Source organism: Ailuropoda melanoleuca, chromosome X (assembly GCF_002007445.2).
Source record: "Ailuropoda melanoleuca isolate Jingjing chromosome X, ASM200744v2, whole genome shotgun sequence".
NCBI lineage: Eukaryota > Metazoa > Chordata > Mammalia > Carnivora > Ursidae > Ailuropoda > Ailuropoda melanoleuca.
Window position 1 is genome coordinate 41,065,948 of NC_048238.1, and position 13,646 is coordinate 41,079,593.

Genomic DNA, 13,646 nt, shown 5'->3' on the forward strand with positions numbered 1-13,646 from the left:
CTTGGGCGTTGGTGTGGGCTCTGACAGGTGGGGAATAAGGTATGGCCAGGGGTGTAGACAGATATGGATACACACGTGAACTCTCTCTGACCAGCATGTTCCCCATGGTACAGCCTTCTTCACAGGGGTGCCCCCCAGCAAAGAATCCGTTGCTGGGGCAATGTGTAGCAAGGGCATCCCTATTTATCTGCTTATTTGAAAATATTATCTTGCACTTGAGGTCCCACTTCTGGGTGGAACAGCTTCCAAATCTAGGACTCTGCATCCCAAGCCAGGAACACCAACTACAGGAATGAGGGAGGTCTGGTTCACTGGGGTGTTCTCAGCCCACCTTTCCTTAATAACCACAGAAAGTGCAATTAATGTTCGTCTTCTGTTTACAGATGTTATATACAGATATATATATAGAGAGAGAATTAGAGATGAAGCAGAGACAGATGTCAGACTTCTTGCCAGAGTTCCTGCAGCTTGCACGTGTGGGAAGGGATGGGTTTGGAACTCACTGCAACTTCAGAGTCATTAAGGGGGACCGGTGTGTTGTGGAGGGGGAACGTGAGTATGTTTCTGGTTCCGTCCCGAGTCTCAGGGTAGAGGACAACTTGGATGGCCTTGAGGGTATAACGCCAAGTGAAATAAGACAGAGAAAGACAAATAGCGTATGGTTTCACTCATACGTGGAATCTAAAAAAAAAAAAACAAAAACAAAGAGGGCGCCTGGGTGGCTCGGTTAGTTAAGCAGCTGCCTTCCGCTCAGGTCATGACCTTGGAGTCCTGGGATCCAGTCTCGCATCAGGCCCCTTGCTCAGCGGGGAGCCTACTTCTCCCTCTGCCTCCTGCTCCCCCTGCTTGTGCGCTCTCTCTCTCTGATAAATAAATAAATAAATAAATAAATAAATAAATAAATAAATAAATAAAATCTAAAAAAAAAAAAAGCAAGTCATTGATTTGCTGAGGACATTTTTAAAAAAAAGAATTTATCCTCGGGTCTCCTGGCTGGTTCAGTGGGTAGAGCATGCAACCCGAAATCTCGGGGTCATGAGTTCAAGCCCCCACATTGGGCATGGAGCCTACTAAAAAAAATAAATAAAATTCATGTCTATAGTATTCTGTAACCTGGCTATGTGCAGGTTCCTTTGGGAGTGCAGTTTTTGGGGGGTTTGGTTTGTTTCGTTTGGCTTGCAACAACAAACATTTTATTTGCTCACGATTTTATGGGTCAGCTCTTGGGGTTGGGCCAGCAGTTCCTTTGCTGGTCTTGCCTGGAATCACTCACACAGTTGCAGTCAGCTAGCAGGCTGGTGGGGGCCTTCGCTAGGTTGCATCTTTACTTCCCGTGGTCCAATCCTCAAACAGGATAGCCCCGGCTTCTTCACATGCCAGGCTGAGGTCCTCTGAGACCTGCTCCTGCCCCAGGCTCTCTCTGTAGGCTCCCTTGCACCAAGGCTAGCACAGGACTCAATCTGTTTTATTCTCAGAAAAGAAAATTCATTTCACAAGGCAATATCATTATAAAAGGGCAATGTATTGCAGATTGCATAGAGAAGACTGGTGGGGGTGAAGGAAAGTATGTATTTTACAGAGCTGAGCAGTTCATTGCAAAAATCACCAAGGGGCGCCTGGGTGGCACAGCGGTTAGGCGTCTGCCTTCGGCTCAGGGCTTGATCCCGGCGTTATGGGATCGAGCCCCACACCAGGCTCCTCTGCTATGAGCCTGCTTCTTCCTCTCCCACTCTCCCTGCTTGTGTTCCCTCTCTCGCTGGCTGTCTCTATCTCTGTCGAATAAATAAGATCTTTAAAAAAAAAATCACCTAAACCGCCTTTCCCCCAAAAAAATGTCACCCTTAAGCTGTGCGATTACTGGTAGGGAAGCAAGGGCACCTGGCTCCAGGGGTTGGAGGGTAGGGTTCCCAAACAGACCAGGCTTGGCCACTCGCCCCTGACAAAATCCAAATGCAGAGAAACGAGTGATGGTGAAATAAAGGAATTTATTTAAATTCCTTTTTAGGAATTTAGGGATTTTATTTGAAAGGAATGAATTCCTTTATTTCACCGGGAAGACCACGGACTAATGTCTTAAAGACTGCCTCTGAAGTGCCAGAGAACACTTCCAGGTTTATGTAAGGAAAATGCGGGGTAAAGGGGGATGGGTAAGTGCAGGTGGGCGGTGAAGGTCAAATGGGTCATTGTCTTGGGGTCAGTCCTGTGAGGGTCTGCTGGCTCAAGGCAGTCCTTCTTGCTTGAGGGGGTACTTGTCTGGGGCTGCTTTACCCTCAGGGTTTTCCACCTGAGCCAAGAGACAAACTGGGAAGAAGAACCCAACTAGAAAGTTGGAGGTCAAAAGAGATGCAGCTGAGGTCCTCTTTCAGTCCTTCTATTCCTTCTAAGACAGAGAAACTGAAGGGACTCCATGAAAGACTGCTTTGTTGCTGCTTCTATTTTTTTTTAAGATTTTATGTATTTATTTGACAGAGAGAGAGCACAAGCAGGGGGAGCAGCAGGCAGAGGGTGAAACAGGCTCCCCGCTGAGCAGGGAGCCCGATGCAGGGCTCGATCCCAGGGCCCTGGGACCATGACCTGAGCTAAAGGCAGACGCTTAACAACTGAGCCACCCAGGCACCCCTCCTGCCCCCTATTCTTGCTAGGGCCTACAACCCCACCTCACACATGCCTTATAGAACAGACAGTATGCCCCCCTTGTAAAGGTCATGGAGTTCATGATTTCTTTGGAATCTTCCAGCACAATAGATAACATCTTAAAAGTGACTGGGCAAGTCATGATGTCCGTTTTCCAGACCACTGACTCTGGAAGCCTTGACGCTAAGACCCCTGGCTCCAGGGCCTAAGTGACTTATGGAGGACACCTGAGCACTCCTCCTTGCTTTACCAGTTCCTGGGTGCCTGAGAGGACCTGTACACCAGACCACCATCCTCAATGAAAACCTCAGACCCCAGGGGCGCTTGGCTGGCTCAGTTGGTGTAGCATGCAACTCTTGCTCTCAGGGTCTTGAGTTTGAGCCCCACACTGGGTGTAGAACTTACTTTAAAAAAATAAAATCTCCTCCTCTAAAAAACAAAACAAAACAAAAAAACCTCAGACACCAAGCAAAGACGAGTCTCTTTCTCCTTTCCTTTCTAGTCTCGCAGACACTCCGCCTGCTGTACTGTTTCGCTTACACTGTTTCATAAACTCTGCTCTCATATCCTCAATTCTTCATTTCTATTCCTGCGTGAAGTCAAAGACTGCCTTGGCTGGTCCTGGGGGACCCCCTCTAGGTCCCTGGACCCAGCCAGCCTGCATCACTTCCATCTACCCCCAATCCTAATATTTGCCCTTTTGGTCTTGGGACAATTTTACTCTTCTCAGACTTGGGTTCTCCAGAATCAACACTTAACATTGGCTTCACGAGTTCGAATGGCCATTGTTCAAGCCCGGATTCCCAAAGAAACAGATTTGGGGGCATATACGACGTCTCCAGACAGGTGATACAGAGAAATCCAGCTCAGAACAGTGCATGAGGAGAGGGAGGGAGGAAGGAGAGAATTGATCTGCCTAGCTCACTCCCTGTTCCTTTTTTTATTGGTCAAAATGTACCCCACAGGTATTAACTCCCCACATTTCTAGATCGCATCACTTGACCCCTTGGGCAGCTGTTTCGGAAGCCAGATTACACACTCTTTTTTTTTTTTAAGATTTTTTTTTTATTTATTCGACAGAGATAGAGACAGCCAGCGAGAGAGGGAACACAAGCAGGGAGTGGAAGAGGAAGAAGCAGGCTCATAGCAGAGGAGCCTGATGTGGGGGCTCAATCCCATAACGCCAGGATCACGCCCTGAGCCGAAGGCAGACGCTTAACCGCTGTGCCACCCAGGCGCCCCCAGATTACACACTCTTAAAATGCAGTTTCATACAATCCAGAAATGATGGGAGGAGCCAAAAAGGCCAGGCGCGTAGCTCACTGGCCTGGCTTTACAGTGGCATCCAAGGGCGAGAGCTAAGTACTCCCCAAGGGAGTCCTAAGTACACCGGGTAGTTGGAACAGCCGTCTGTGCTAGCTAATTGCCTTTATCCAGAGGAAAGATTAAACTCCTATCTCCGTGATAAGCGGGTGCTTATAGCTTGGAGCCAGGTGCCTAGGTTAACCTCGCAGGTGATGGGAGATGCGGTGCTTATCTTCCTTGAGATCCGCATTTCAAAGAGATGACTCCAACACTCTTAAGAAAGGCATTCCTGGGTTATAGGCGGCAACGGCTTCTTTAGGTCTTAAAAAGATGTATAGGGGTACCTGGGTGGCACAGCGGTTAAGCGTCTGCCTTCGGCTCAGGGCGTGATCATGAGGCTTTTCCGCTATGAGCCTGCTTCTTCCTCTCCCACGCCCCCTGCTTGTGTTCCCTCTCTCGCTGGCTGTCTCTATCTCTGTCGAATAAATTTTTAAAAAATCTTTTTTTAAAAAAAAAGATGTACATACCTATCAAAGGGGCAGAGAAGGATTCACAAACCCTAGGTATCTCAAGGAAACGCTTGAAGAAAAGTGCCGGAGGGGAAGTCTCTTTCCTTTTTTGGCAATGGGGAAAATTCAATTTTGTGTTTATTTACCCTAACAGCGTTCCTCTTTGGTTATTCTTTTATAGTGACACTATCATTTTTAAATGATCTATCTCCACTACCGGGGCACCTGGGTGGCTCCGTCGGTGAAGCCACCGGCTCTTGATTTCGGCTCCGGTCAAGTTCTCATGGGTTGTGGGATTGAGCCCGAGGTCAGACTCTGCGCTCAGCGGGGAGTCCGCTTGAAGAGTCTCTCCCTCCTCCCCTCCCCCCACCCACTTGTGGGCATGCGCTGCTCTCTCTAAACTAGGTAAATAAACGTTTTTAAAAAATTATCTCCACTGCCATTTCTGCCTTTCTCTGGGAGTTTGTCGCTGCCTAAATATTCAGTAAATTCTTAGTAAGATGCAAAGGAAAGCAATTATCAGAATTACAATAGAATGAATTTAAAAGTTCAATAAAATCTTTAAAAAATAAAAAATAAGCAAAAGTTCAATAGAATACTCACTCTCGGTGGTGGAAGGGAAAACTTTACGTCTTACCAGTGGTGAACGGTTAAAGCATATTCTTGCTTAGCAATGTGCAAAAATTCTCCTTCCTCACACATTAATTTTCCTGCTGTGTTGTTGCCTTTATTGCTTGTGCTTTCTCTCCGTCTTAAACCTTCTGAAACCCTGTGTGCCCGAAACTGTCTTTATTCCACCTTATATAAAAGTTACTTTCGTTTTTTTATAAAATTTTATTTAATTATTTGAGAGAGAGAGAGAGAGGGAGGGAGAGAGCTCAAGCAGGGGGAGCTGCAGACTCCCTACTAAGGAGGGAGCCGGATGTGGGACTCGATCCTAGGACCCTGGGATCACGACCAGGGCTGAAGTCAGCTGCTTAACCAACTGAGCCATCCAGGTGCCCAATTTAAAAGATCCTTTCTTTCAACACTCTGGAGTTATTACACCCTTGTTGGCTTGCCTCCAGTGTGGTGTTTGAGAAATCTGATGTCAGTTAAATTATTTTCCTTTTTAAGTAAACTGCTATTTCTCTCTAGATGTTTTAAAAATAATTTTTCAGGGGTGCCTGGCTGAGTCAGTCGGTGAAGCGTGTGACTCTTGATCTTGGGGTTGTAAGTTCCAGCCCCACAGTGGGTGTAGAGATTACTGACAAATAAAAATCTTTTTAAAAAATAAATAAAAATAGTTTTTCGTTATCTTTCACAATCTGAAATTTCACTGTGTCAAGGGGGGTGCGTATATGTGTGTGTCTTACCTATCCCCTTAAATCTGAAGTTGTCTAAGTCTGAGATCTTCTCACTCGTTTTTTTAAGCATTCCCTCCTTACGAGGCTACTATTAGATGGGTTTTAACATTTATATTTCTATCCTCCCTATTAGTTTTTCTTTCATTTACTCCATCTCTATCCATTCCTGATCACTTTCCTTGCCTTTTCAAATGCCATCTGTTTTAATATCAACCTATCCCACTGAATTATTTATTTCAGCAATTAATATCCAGTATTTCCAATAGTTCTGTAAGCAGAAAGAGTTGGGGTCTCCATAAAAAGAAAGACAGACATAGCTTTCTTGACATAAGAAAAGTTATTTTAGGCCCCCAGCCATTTCATAGAAGAATGTAAGAACAAACAGTCATTATCAGGCCAGGAGATAACCTAATCATATTCAAAAGTGAAGACTGACCTTGATATGAAACATTGGGGTCCCGGAGCCAACAGTCAAGAAAGAATTCTTGAGATGGCTTCAGTACAAAAAAAGGTGGTTTTATTAAAGCACAGGGACAGGACCCATGGGCAGAAAGACCTGCACTGGGGTTGTGCGGAGTGACTAATTATGTACTTTCAAGTTGGAAGGGAGTAAGTGATAGTGGAAGTCTCTAAGGAATTTGGAAGCAAGGCTTCCAGGACCTTGAGGGGCTGCTGTTGAAGATAAGGTCATTTGCTACTGTCTAGTACAACTTTAGTCATGAGACCCTTCAGATGTATAACAGTGGGCCATATGTTTGGAGGATGATTGCCAACATGTATCTTGGGCAGGAGGGGGGGTGGCAGAGATAAAGGAAGTTTCCAAAGGGATTTTTATATGTGAGAAAAGACTTAGAGGATCCTGGAGGTCTGGCTGAAGTCCAGGTAACGTTGCCTTTTGCCTCTAGAAAAGTACTAACATTGAAGCAGTTGAGCTCCTCGGGGGAAGGTCACTCTGCCTGTTCCATGTACTTGTCAATGGGCTGTAAGTTGTAAGGAAGTTTAATTTTTTTTCTTTCTTTTGCCTTTGTTCTCCACATCAACCTGACGCACACTGAGTTATCTTTGCAGAATCTAAACCCCTTTAAGCACTCAGATACTGGGCCGTGTGGAGCCAGAGAACCAGTGATGCTTGCCCTCGCGGGTCCCCGTGACTTTGACCTGGGCCCAGTCACCTTAAGACGACTTTTGCCTCAATTCCATGCTGTATTCCCCACTGTGCAAGCCCCTTCATAAATACGTGTGCACTCTTAGCTTAAAACTGACGTGGTTTTGTTGTTCGAGGAGACTGCTTTGGGAAATATCTTCGGTGTTACCTGTTGCAAGTAAAATCTTCCTTTCCCTCTTCTTTTTTAAAAAGATTTTATTTATTTATTTACTTGAGAGAGGGGGGAACAGCACTAGCAGGAGAAGGGGCGGAGGGAAAGGGAGAAGCAGACATTCTGCCGAGCAGGGAGCCCAATGTGGGGCTTGATCCCGGGACCCTGAGATCACTACCTGAGCTGACTGAAGGCAGCCACTGAGCCAACTGAGTCACGCACGTGCCCCCTAACTCTTCCTATTCTTTAGCTTGGTTTTGTCTTTTGGCTTGACTGCTACTAAAAAGCTAACCCAGTTTTGGGTAACAATTCTATATAACTCCCTGGGAAGGTGTGTAGCCTGGACACTCCTTGCGAGTTTGAGGGTTTGGAGGTTGGCATGTCTTAGGGCAGAGAACTTCTGGAGCTACCCTCTGGGCTAAACTGATCCTTCTTTCCCCTCCCCAGTCTGTGATTCCCCAAAGACACTTGCAGAACCTCTGCCTTAGCACCAAGTGAGAATGCAGAGGGGCTTCAGGGGTGGAGGCATTATTTGTTGTAGTTCCCTAGCCCAGAGAGCGAAGGGAAGAACGTCTAATTACTGGCCAGCCGGTTGGCACATTTTCTATGAGATTTCCAACCCCACTATGCCTCGATGTGACCATGCCACCTCAGCCTGGCCCTGGGCCACCCCTGCCACTTTTCTGCTCTGTGGTGTTTATGAGACAGGTGATGAGCCTTCCAGAAAATATAAGGAAACAACAGGATGCAGTCAGAAAACTCCACCTCAGCTTACCCTCCATCTGTGGCCTCTGACCTTTTCCACTCTGGGCCATCTCATCCCCCACTGGGGACCAAACCACCAAGAGTTTTGTTGCTGGGAACTGTTCTGAAACCTACCCACCTCCTCACCTCTCCTGTGGCATCCGCAGGGTTGGCTTTGGGGAAGGACGCCAACGGCTATTGCGAGTTCACCATCTTCATCTAGAGCCAATATGCTTTTGCATTTTATTTTTAAAAAATTTTAAAGATTTTATTCATTTATTTGAGAGAAAGAGAGAGAGAGTGCAAGCAAAAGAGCAGCAGAGGGAAAGGGAGAAGCAGACTCCTCACTGAGCAGGGAGCCCGATACAGGGCTCGATCCTAGGACCCTGAAATCATGACCTGAGCTGAAAGCAGGCGTTTAACCAACAGAGCCACCCAGGCGCCCCTGCCCTTACATTTTAAAAGACATTTTAAGTCATTACTTATAGCAACAACAATGATAACCGAATATATAACACTTAGCACATGACAGGTGCTATTCTAAGTGCTTTACATATAATAACTGATTTAATCATCATAGGCATCCAGTGAGTTCAGTAACTATCCCCAGTTTATTCTTAAGTAGACTGAGGCACAGAAAGATTATATGACTTACACGAGGTCACACAGCTAGTAAATGGAGGAGGCAGCATTTGAACCCGTGCAGTTTGGCTCCAGAGTTGGCACTCTGAAAGGCAAGAGCTCTTAGCTATTTTACAGTTCTACCATTAATTAGCATCTACGTTCCCTTAAACAACAGAAGAACATCTCTTTTCTTTCCTGTCCCTCCCCTCATCTCCCGTCCTGGAATTTTAGTTCAGCATTGTGATTTTTAAAATTTACAGTCAAAACTTATTTAGACTTTTCAATGAATGTTGCTATTTTTCCCCTCACCATTGCTTACTAGAACCCACTTCTTGCTCCTTAATCCATTTTTTCTTCTGCTGGATCATATACCCTAATAATCTTTTCATAAGGGGTAGGTGTGTGATGAATTTTCTGAAATATTTTTCCTTTCATTTGGATTATCTTGGCTAGATATAGAAATACAGGTTCAAAGTTAGTTCTCATCAGTTCTTTGAAGAACTTCTCCACTGTTCCTTTCTTCTCTCCTTTCTCTCTGTGACCTTTCAGGATTTTCTTTTTATCCTTAAGATTTTATCTTTAACCTAGAAATTTCTAGGTTGTGGTGGGGGCGGGGCATCGATGTGTGTGTGTGTGTGTGTGTGTGTGTGTGTGTGTGTGTGTGTGTGTGTTTTAATCATGCTTAGAATTTAGTGGCTCTTTTCAATTTGAAGATTCATGCCTTTTTTTCAGCTCAGAAAATTCTGGAACATTATTTCTTCAAGTATGGCCTTCTCTCCACTCTTCTATTCTGTTTGGAACTCCTACTAGATGAATGCTGAAACTTATGGGATCCATCCTCCATTTCCTTTATTTCTTTCATACTATCTACTTCTTAATCCTTTGTACTGTAATGTGGAATAATGCCATTGCCTGAACATGTTTTGTTTCGTTTTTTTCCATTGAGTCACTCCAGTTTCTCTTATTGACCTGCAAAAGCTTCGTTATATATTAGGGATAGTTACTTTTAATGTGTTACATATTGTAGGAGACCAGAATATGCCGCCCCAAAATATGCCTCTTTGGCGTAACGATGACTTTGAGCAGATTATTTTGAGAAACAGCAGACAGCAGCAGCTCTAGAAACAGTAGAAGTTAACCTCTTGTCAGGGAAATTTACATTTATAAAGGAAATTTCCATTTGTAAGGGTATCTGCCCCTTCTCTATACTGGGAAGGGAAGGATGACTCTAAATCACCAGAAACTCGGATCTACAGAGAAAGGACTGACTTAAATCTGCATAATAAACCTTATCCTTGGGGCGCCTGGGTGGCAAAGCGGTTGAGCGTCTGCCTTCGGCTCAGGGCGTGATCCCGGCGTTATGGGATCGAGTCCCACATCAGGCTCCTCTGCTATGAGCCTGCTTCTTCCTCTCCCACTCCCCGGGGCTGCTTGTGTTCCCTCTCTCGCTGGCTGTCTCTATCTCTGTCGAATAATAAAAAAAAAAACCCACAAACCTTATCCTTGTTTTCCCACACATCCCCTCACAACTTGCCTCCCCAACCCAGAAGCCCAAACCCCTTTTCCTGTTTTAGCCTAAATTGCTATAAAAACCCAAGTTCTAGCCATCCCTTTGAGTTACTCATCCCTGAGTCTCTCCTATCTATATATGAGACACATGTTAATAACTTCTATTTGTTTTTCTCTTATTAACCTGTCTTTTGTTGCAGAACCCCAGCCAAAAACCCAGAAGGGGAGAAGGAAAATATTTTTTCCTCCCTTACAGTGTTTCAAAATTTTCCCTCAAATTTACCTTTTCAAATGGTTGTTTATGGTGACTTTTTAAAAAAGATTTTATTTATTTATTTGACAGAGAGAGAGAGACAGCCAAGGAGAGAGGGAACACAAGCAGGGGGAGTGGGAGAGGAAGAAGCAGGCTCCCAGCGGGGCAGGGAGCCCGACGCAGGGCTCGATCCCAGGACTCTGGGATCACACCCTGAGCTGAAGGCAGAAGCTTAATGACTGAGCCACCCAGATGCCCCCATGGTGGCTTTTGACTCAGATGAGTCTTTAAGTTTTATGTCTTTAAATATATCAGATTTATTGCTCACAGACTTGGTATAATGCCAAGAAATGCCTATGCCACCTCAAGATTCGTTATAATATTGCCTAAATTTTCTTCTAGTGCTTTATGAATTTACATTTTTACATTTAAACCTCTAATTTTTCTTGACTTTATTATCTTATATGGTATAAGGTAAGAATTTAATCTTTATTTTTTTCCAAGTGGCTAGACATTTGTCAAACCATCATTTGGTATACAATCCATCTTTTGCCCACTATTTGGAAATGCATGCTAAAGTTTCATATATAGATCAGTATGTTTCTCATCCTTCTATTTTGTTTCACTGATTGATCTGTTTCTGTGTGTATTTGTTTTCTATCACTCTTATAATAAACTACCACATTCTTGGTGGCTTAGAACAACACGGATTTGGGGGCACCTGACTGGCTCAGTTGGAAGAGCATATTACTCTTGATCTCGAGGTCATGAGTTCAAGCCCCATGTTGGGTATAGACGTTACTTAAATAAATGAAAACTTAAAAAAAACCCACAAATGTATTATTCTACCGTTCCATAGGTCAGAAATCCAAAACGAGTTTCATTGGGTTAAAATCAAGGTGTTTGCAACCTGTGTTCCTTCCTGGAGGCTCTAGAGGAGAAACTATTTCCTTGCCTTTCCGTCTCTAGAGGTGGCCCACATTCCTTGGTTCATGGCCCCCTTTCTTCCATCCTCAAAGCCAACATATAACATCTCTCTGACCCTGCTCCCATCCTCACATCTCTTTCTCAGACCCTCTTCCACTTACAAGGGGTTGTGATTACATTGGACCTACCCAGATAATCCAGGAGAATCTATTTTAAGGTTTAACAACCTTAACTCCACCTGCAACTTCACTTCCCTTTGCCATGTAACAACATATTCACAGGTTCCAGTGAATAGGATAAAAACACCTTTGGGGGGGGGACTTATTCTGCCTACCACACTATTCCAACCCTCCTACCATGATTTTAAAGTACATTTCAGTACTTGTTAGGGCAAAAACACCTTATCATTCTTTAGTTTTCAAAAAATTCTTAGTTATAAAATAAGTAAGTCCTGGGGATGTAGTGTACAGCATGGTGACTATAGTTAATAATAGTGTATTGTATATTTGTAAGTTGCTAAGACAGTAATCTTAAAAGTTCTCATCATAAGAAAATATTTTTGTATCTGTGTATGGTGACAGATGTTAACTAGATTTATTGTGGTAATTTCACAATATATACAAATATCGAATCATTATGTTGTATCTCCAAAACTAATGTTATATGTCAATTATACCTTAATAAAAAAAGGTTGTATGCACTGCCGACTGAGCCAGCCAGGTGCCACAAAACCCAGCAATATCATAAACAAGATTATTCTAAAACTGATATGGAAGGGCAAATGAACTAGAATAGCTAAAACAATTTTGAAAAAAAATAAAATGGGAGGGGGGCGCCTGGGTGGCTCAGTCGTTGAGCATCTGCCTTCAGCTCAGGGCGTGATCCCGGGGTTCTGGGATCGAACCCCACATCAGGCTCTTCTGCTGAGAGCCTGCTTCTTCCTCTACCACTCCCCTGCTTGTGTTCCCTCTCTCGCTGGCTGTCTCTCTGTCAAATGAATAAATAAAATCTTAAAATAAAATAAAATAAATTAAAATGGGAGGAATTGCCTACCGAATTTAAATACTTATATAGCTATAGGAATCAAGATTGTGATATTGGGGAAAAAATAGACACATAGATCAATGGAACAAAATAGAAAACCCAGAAATAGTCCCACACTGAATTTTTACAGAGTACAAAAACAAGGGTGCCTGGCTGGCTCAGCTGGTAGAATATGTGACTTTTAATCTCGACATCCTGAGTTTGAGCCCCATGTTGGGCATAGAGCTTACTTTAAAAAAGAAAAAGAAAAAGAAAATAATACAAAAGTAATTCAGCGGAGAAGAATTGTCTTCAGAAATGGTGCTGGAGTAATTGGGTATCTATAGGCAAGGAAAAAAAAAAGAAAGCATCCACCTAAACTTCATATTTTACACAAAAATTAGCTCAAACGGATCATGGATTTAAATGAAAATGTAAAAAAAATTTTTAAATTTTATTTATTTGTCAGAGAGAGAGAGCACAAGCAGGTGGAGTGGCAGAGGGAGAAGCAGACTCCCCGCTGAGCAAGGAGCCCGATGCAGGACTGGATCCCAGGACCCTGGGATCACGACCTGAGCCCAAAGCAGACACTTCACCGACTGAGCCACCCAGGCATCCTGAAAATGTAAAAGTTTTAAACTTGGGCATGATAAACAATTCTTAAACATAACCCAGTTTTTTTGAAAAGATGAAATTAGACTTCACTCTGCCAGAAACTCTGTTGAGAGGATGATCTCTTCTTGTGGGTGTAACATATGAACACTTGCATTTGTAAGGCCAGATACTGGAATTTCAAGTTAGCCTTGTTCTTAAAAAGCAGGCTTATTGAGCTTAAATTTAGTGTTGAGCTGAATTAGAGGCAGTAAGGAATGAAGAAGAGTGAAGTAAGGAGCAGACAGTATGAACCAACTGCAGTCCACTGTCCTATTTCTAAATATGGAGAGGAGAAAGATTACCTATAGTGGCCTATATATGCATTAAAAATTATCTGGGAAGGGGACGCCTGGGTGGCACAGCGGTTAAGCGTCTGCCTTCGGCTCAGGGCGTGATCCCGGCGTTATGGGATCGAGTCCCACATCAGGCTCCTCTGCTATGAGCCTGCTTCTTCCTCTCTCACTCCCCCTGCTTGTGTTCCCTCTCTTGCTGGCTGTCTCCATCTCTGTCGAATAAATAAATAAAATCTTAAAAAAAATTATCTGGGAAGATAAACGAAAGTCTCTTAAACATCCAAAAACTTCTTTCATAAAGAAACACATGTGAATTTTAACAGCAATACCATTTTCACCTAGTAGGTTGGCAAGAATCCATGTCTCATGACTCAGGCTGTTGTGAAATTGGCACTCATACATGTTGCCAGTGGAAGAGCAAAACATCCATGCTGGCTCCTACCTCAGGGCCTTTGCACTTGCTGCTGCCTCTGTCTGCAACACTTTGTCTAAATAACCATGGGACTGGC